Source organism: Carcharhinus amblyrhynchos, chromosome 4 (assembly GCF_965287045.1).
Source record: "Carcharhinus amblyrhynchos chromosome 4, sCarAmb.v2.hapA, whole genome shotgun sequence".
NCBI lineage: Eukaryota > Metazoa > Chordata > Chondrichthyes > Carcharhiniformes > Carcharhinidae > Carcharhinus > Carcharhinus amblyrhynchos.
Genome location: NC_137327.1, coordinates 64,024,553 through 64,030,246, shown reverse-complemented (window position 1 = coordinate 64,030,246; position 5,694 = coordinate 64,024,553). Strand labels below are relative to the sequence as shown.

The 5,694-nt window shown below is 44.3% G+C and overlaps 1 long non-coding RNA gene across 1 annotated transcript; it reads left to right on the top strand.

Annotated features, from left to right (window-relative positions):
* Positions 1 to 251: 251 nt before the first annotated feature.
* Positions 252 to 3,764, top strand: LOC145342605 (uncharacterized). The gene is made up of 3 exons (XR_013886578.1): positions 252 to 315; positions 989 to 1,032; positions 3,679 to 3,764. It is a non-coding gene; the product is annotated as an uncharacterized LOC145342605 (long non-coding RNA).
* The last annotated feature ends 1,930 nt before the right edge of the window (positions 3,765 to 5,694 follow it).

Below are 5,694 nucleotides of genomic sequence, written 5' to 3'. Positions count from 1 at the left end.
GTTTTAATCTGTGTTGCACTCTGGTAGTTTAATACTATTGCTCTGAGGCCTCACAGTGAAATCAAAGTGAGACACCCATACATGAGACGAAAACTTAGATATGTCAGTACGGCTTGATAACTAACGTTGCTCATATGTTTAGCATCATTTGCTCCTTAAAATCGTAACATTAAACATGGTCTTCACTAGGTAAAGAAGACCGGATGTTTCCCTATCTCAAGGTGTCTGGATCTGTTGTGGGAGTGTTAATGATTCTAATGATGACAGCGTTACTGCCGATTCTCTTCAAATGCTGCAACTTAGATGGATCTGATGGTAAGCCATCCTGATTCACAATTGTGTTGTAACGTCTCAAAGCAACGTGATCGTGAGGCAAAGGTAGTTGAAATGGTGCAGATTTGAATCTAGATTTTGGCAGAAGTTTTGTCGTTGGAGGACCCAGTGCTGAGACGAGAATAGGATCCTAAATGTCAGATTGTCACAAACTATGAACATTAAACTTAACTGGATTCTTGTTCTCCGCGTTGTGAATTCTGTCGGTTAATCGTCACTAGCATGTCACTGTGCTTGTCGGGGTGGCAACAATGGGGTGGACGCCGTGAACCTGGAATACAAATGTAAAAGGAATACATAAAATCAGAAAGTGTTGGGGATACTCAAATCTCTGAATCTGTGGAGACAAATGTTTTGGGTCCGTGCCTGTGTGTCAGAACAGCGACCCGGAAAGGTAACCAATGTCTAATCTGTTGAGTATTTTCCGCAATTTCTGCCTTTACTTCGCAATTTCAGAATTTGCATTACCTTGCTTTGCTTGTAATTGGCATTGTGTTCTGCTGTAGCGTGGATCCCATCTCAGCCACGTGCAGCACCGGTTGTTACATTTTCACTGTTAATGCGCCTGGTCACTTTGCTCCAACGTTGAGTAATTATTGCTGAAAACATTTCAGGTGATGAAGTTGATCATTGATGTATTGCCTTTTTCTAATAGACAGGAGGGCTGCTGAGGAAATAACCGACAAGTCCCAGAAGCAGGTCAGTTTCAGTGATGGGAAATAGGTTGCTATTTCAATGTAAAAATCACTCACATCACTGATATATTGATAGGCTCAGGATGTTGAAAATGCTGAAGGCGAGCACGGGGTGGGGTGAGGAGGCGGGGGGCGTACAACATACTGAGTTCTTAATTGGCAGAGTTCCCACCACCAATGTGAATGTGTAGTCAGTGTCCCATTGTTACAACAATGATATATAAGTCCAGGAATTCTCCAACGCTTGCAGACAGCAGATGTTTGCATTTTGTCAGTATTAGTTAGATGGTTTATTCATAAGAACATAAGAAATAGGAGCAGGAGTAGGCCATCTAGCCCTTCGAGCCTGCCCCGCCATTCAATAAGATCATGGCTGATCTGTCGTGGCTCAGTTCCACCTTCCCGCCCTCTCCCCATAACCCTTAATCCCCTCTCTTATCAAAAACCCATCAACCCGCGTCTTAAAAATATTTAGCGAGGCAGCCTCCACCACTTCAACGGGCAGAGAATTCCAGAGGTTCACCACCCTTTGAGTGAAGAAGTTCCTCCTCAACTCCGTTCTAAACCGCCCCCCCTTTATCTTGAGGCTGTGCCCCCTAGTCCTACTGTCTTTTTTGAGCGGGAAGAGTCTCTCCACCTCTATCCTATCCATCCCATTCAACATCTTATACGTCTCAATGAGATCTCCCCTCATTCTTCTAAACTCTAACGAGTACAAGCCTAGTTTATTCAGCCTCTCCTCATAGCTCAACCCCCTCAACTCCGGTATCAGCCTAGTAAACCTCCTCTGCACTCCCTCCAAGGCCAAAATATCTTTGCGCAGGTGCGGCGCCCAAAACTGCACACAGTACTCCAGCTGCGGCCTCACCAATGCCCTATACAGCTGCAGCAAGACCTCCCTACTTTTATATTCAATCCCCCTCGCGATGAAAGCCAGCATCCCATTCGCCTTCCTGACCACCTGCTGCACCTGCAAGCTGGGTTTTTGCGACTCATGCACAAGGACCCCAAGGTCCCTCTGCACCGTCGCCTGCTGCAGTTTTTCGCCACGTAAGTAATAGTCCTTCCTACCATTCTTCCTACCAAAGTGGACCACCTCACACTTGCCAACATTAAATTCCATTTGCCATTTCCTGGCCCATTCGCCCAGCCTACCTAGATCCTTCTGCAGACTCTCCACACCCTCCGCACAATTTGCCGTTCCCCCAATCTTGGTGTCATCAGCAAATTTCGACACCCTACACTCGGTTCCCTCCTCCAGATCATCTATATAAATGGTAAAAAGCTGAGGCCCCAGCACCGACCCCTGGGGCACGCCACTAGTCACCATCCGCCAATCCGAATAGCACCCGTTGACCCCCACTCTCTGCCTCCTATTTGACAACCAATCCTCTATCCACGCTAACACCCTACCCCCAACTCCATGTCCCTCGACCTTCTGCAATAACCTCTTGTGAGCTACTTTGTCAAACGCCTTCTGAAAATCCAGAAAGACCACATCCACCGGCTCTCCTCTATCCACCGCCCTAGACACATCCTCATAGAACTCCAGTAAATTTGTCAGACACGACTTCCCTTTAATGAAATCATGTTGCGTCCGCTCTATCAAGCAATTGCCTTCAAGATGCCTCGCAATTTCCTCCTTAATGACGGATTCTAACATTTTACCTACCACAGACGTTAAACTAACCGGCCTATAATTCCCCGCCTTTTGCCTGGCACCCTTCTTAAACAACGGCCTAACATTAGCCATTTTCCAATCTTCCAGCACTTCCCCGGAATCCAGCGATGTCTGGAAAATAACCACCAAGGCATCCACTATCACCTCCGCCATTTCTTTCAGAGCCCTCGGATGCATTCCATCCGGTCCTGGGGACTTGTCCACAATCAGCCCCTCCAGTCTGTCGAGCACCGTCCACCTGAAAAGATAAACCGCTCCGTTATATGATATAGAGCGGTACAATGACATAGTGCTAGGGACCCGGGTTCAACTGCGGCCTCAGGTGACTGTCTGGAGTTTGCACATTTTCCCCGTGTCCGTGTGGGTTTCCTCCTGGTGCTCTGGTTTATGCCACAGTCCAAAGATGTGTAGGTTAGCTTGATTGGCCAAGCTAAATTGTCCCATCATTACCAGTAAATATGTGAATTTACGGGGGTTCGGCCTTGGTGGGATTGTTGTCGGTGCAGACTCGATGGGCCGAATGGCTTCCTCCTACACTGTACAGATTCTATGATTCTAATATCACCCAATAGCCGCACCATGAATCTCTGAGCGTCCTGTGTATGTTGACTGGACCTGTTCGCTGTCCGCTGTAAGGGTCCTTACCTGCTCCTAGTGACACTGTGGGGATGGTGGGGGCTAGGGGGTGTGGAATCTGCAATAACGAACTCCGTAGCTAGAAAATACTTTCGATGCTGCGTAGCTCATGCACAAGTCCCGCTCAACCAGAATGAGTTATGTTAACATTGACTGTTAATCAAATAAATAACGCCAGTTTTCTCCATTGTATTTGTGAGTGATTACCACGATCTCATTAACAGATCTGATTTTCAGGAATTATACTCAACTTTATTTTTGTTGTTGTCATTGTCCTCAAAGTTGTTTTTGCGATTTGATGTAACGTTAGTATTTCACTCAAATTCTTATTAGACCGTTTGCGCAGGAGAAGCGGGGAATCCAAATTGCGCTGCTCTCAACCTCAGAGAGCTGACTGAAACAGGAAAGCTGGAAATAAGGGACGAAGATAGCACTGTTTATGTCCTGGTAAGATTGAGAATAAAAGTTAATTTCAACCAGTTCTGACACATTGGCAGCCTGAGAAATATAATTTGAGCGAAAAACGCGACTGAAATGTCATTGTTGCTCCGACAGGCCAAGCAACCCACCAATGGTAAATTAACTCACACGTCTTTGGATCTCATCATTTCCGAGGAAACATTAGTAATGAACCAGAGGGAAGAGAAAGTGGAGTACGCTGCAATCAAATGAAACAACCCAGGAGAAAAATCCTGGATCGCATGAACATCATCAGAATCCAGTGATGCTGATTACAGACGGGCTGGCAGTCCCATTGTGCGAATACTGAAACGACATGTATGTAATGGGCTGACTGTAACCTCTAGTGTAATTGCCTGGAATAGGAGGAACGGGCAGGTGATGTAATTACAACAAGGTTCTGGAATTTGTATCAGCGCGAATTTTTGCAATGTTGAATCTCCACACAAACATACCAATCGATGTGTAAGTTATTGGAGGCTTCAATGGGAAGAAAGGTAACTGGGGTCCCTGGCCTTTTCTGATAGGAGACGGTATGGCCAGTAAGTTGCATCAGTTATGTTATAGTATTTACGACGCAGAAACAGGACACTCATCTCAACAGGTTTTTGCCTATGACAGTGTTGTATACGAATGTACACCCATCACATTGCAGCCAAGTACACTGATATTTCCTTCCATTTAATCCTCTCACATGCAGCATACTATTTTCCCCGTTCAAGCATACAGCCTGTTGGCATCAATTCTTCTTTAGTAGTGAAATGCGCATTAAATCATTGTCAAAATGAAAGGTGTCTCGTGAGGTCATTTTGATTTAGCCACTATCTTAGATTTCGTGTTCTAGCGCCACCCAGAACTGTAAATATTTTATACGCGCCTACCCTGTTTATTCATTTTTAAAAGGTAAAAATCTCATTCAATCGTTCTCCCGCTCAAAGTCATAAGCCATATGGACGGAAGCAGAACTTTCAAACCGTATGTGATTATATTTACATCAACCTCAGCTTTTCGCACCATCCCAGGTCTTGCAATTTTAGTATCAAAAATTTATCAATATCAATCTCAGCCTTCATCATAAAAATTAGAAGTTGCTTCCATGCAGCGCTATGGGCCTTTCCTTCCAAGAAAACCATTCTGCAGTAAAGTGCAGTAAATTTTGGAATATAAGGATAAACTACATTGTGTAATATCTACACACCTCTTGGGTAAATGATTCCAAAGATCTACAAGTCTTTGAGTGAACTTGTTTCTCCTGATGCCAGTCCATAATGAGGGACCTCCTTTTCGATAACTAGTTCTAGGCTCCCTAGCCAGGGGAGACTAATACCTACATCAATTCCGTTGATAATGATTGTATCTATCTTCCAATTCGTTTACCTCTCGTTGTGAAAAGCGCCAGGTGATATAAATCCATCAACTTACATCTGTTATACATATGTCAACTCCTTAATGCAAGAAGACAAACTTGCGTGTAGTAATTGAACAGTTTCCAAGACAAAAATTTCCTTTCTCATACAAGGAGATCCATATTGGATGGAATGCATGAGTGTGGTCACACTGTGGCTTACATTTTTATATTCTAACACATTCATAATAAAGGTTAACATTCAATCAGAATTCTTGATTGTTCACTGTATGGCCATTTTGATCTGTGATTCCTCCCCCTGGACACCCAGATCCAAAAAAAGGCTAAATATTAAATCATTTACTAAATATGAGTGTCACTGATTAGGTGTCCATTTATTGCCTGTCCCTAGTTTCCCTTGAGAAAGTAACAGTAAGCCATGTTCCTGAACTGCTGCACTCCCTGGGGTGTAGGTACATCCACTGTATTGTTACAAAGGGTCTTCCAAAAGTTTGACCTAGGAATGGTGATACATTTACAAGCCA